Raw genomic sequence first — 1,609 nt, 5'->3', positions numbered from 1 at the left:
TCAATCATGTCATTAAAAAAAATAAATAACAAAAATAAAAACAAATAAATAAATAAATACCTAAGTATATATCTCTCACAGAAAAGTACATAACATAATACTAACATTATACCCTAAAATGTAACCATTTGGCCAGGTACAGTGGCTCACACCTGTAATCCCAGCACAAGGTGGAGGATCACTTGAGGCCAGGAGTTTGAGGTCAGTCTGGGCAGCATAGTGAGGCCCCATCTCTACAAAAAAAATAAAAAATTAGCTGGGCAAGGTGACATGTAGTCCCAGCTACTCGGGAGGCTGAGTGGGAAGATCACTTGAGCCCAGGAGTCCAAGGCTGCAGTGAGCTATGATTGCACTATTTGGTAACAGAAAGAAGATAAGTGGTTGCCTGGGGATAGGAAGGACATAGAAGAGCCAGGTAAAGGGATAACAGAGGAACAAGAAGAAACTCTTGGGAGTGATGTATACATTCATTATTTTGATAGTGGTGATGGTTTCACAAGTATATGCATATATCAAAACTTATTGGCTGCGAGTGGTGGCTCATGCCCACAATCCCAGCACTTTGGGAGGCCAAGGCGGGTGGATCACTTGAGGTCAGGAGTTTGAAACCAGCCTGTCCAACATGGAGAAACCCCGTGTCTATTAAAAATACAAAATTAGCCTGGCATGGTGGTGCATGCCTGTAATCCCAGCTACTCGGGAGGCTGAGGCAGGAGAATTGCTTGAAACTGGGAGGCGAGGCTGGGCACGGTGGCTCATGCCTGTAATCCTAGCACTTTGGGAGGCCAAGGTGGGTGGATCACCTGAGGTTCAAGACCAGCCTGGCCATCATAGTGAAAACCCATCTTTAGAAAAAAAAAAATCAAAAAAGAGAAACAAAAAATTTAAAAAGAGAGAGAGAAAAAAAAAAGAACCTGAGAGGTGGAGGTTATAGTGAGCCAAGATCGTGCCACTGCACTCCAGCCTGGGCAACAAGAGCAAAACTCCATCTCAAAAAGAAAAAAAAAAAAACTTATCAAACTGTACAATTTAACAAATGCAAGGTATTATGTGTCTATTCTACCTTAATAAACTGTTAAATGAAAAAAGAAAAAGGTTATTTTTTGTTTTGTTTTGTTTACAGTGGTTTGTTTGAATCAAAATTCAAGCAAGGTCCACACATTGCATTTGGTTGCTGTATGTGCAATGTAGGGTTAACTAAGTAGGCTTGGGATGTATAAACTCCATACATTTCAAAGAAAAGATTGGCCCTTGACTGACTCCCAGGAGATAACCTTTAAGTCCTTGAGACATTCTGCCTGATAAGAATGTCTTTGTATACTTGGGGTTCACAAACCAACTCATCAGGACACCCCAATATTTCCTTATTCTCCAAGTACTTCCTAAACCTTTCGATCAGTCCTCCAAAGAAGAATCTCTAATCCTATATCCCCTCCCTGCTCCCCCAAACTACATCTCCCGGTCTTGCTGCTTGCCTTTGACTTTCCTAAGAGAAGATCTCAGACTTTAGTCACTGTTTCCCAAATTTTAAAACTACAATCCCTTTACCCTCCATTCTGGAAGGATACTTTCTTTCTTTCTTTTTCTTTTCTTTTTTTTTTTTTTTTTT

The sequence above is a fragment of the Cebus imitator genome, unplaced genomic scaffold, assembly GCF_001604975.1.
Source record: "Cebus imitator isolate Cc_AM_T3 unplaced genomic scaffold, Cebus_imitator-1.0 Scaffold70, whole genome shotgun sequence".
Taxonomy (NCBI): Eukaryota; Metazoa; Chordata; class Mammalia; order Primates; family Cebidae; genus Cebus; species Cebus imitator.
The sequence above is the reverse complement of the archived record's forward strand: the minus strand, read 5'-3'. Positions refer to the sequence as shown.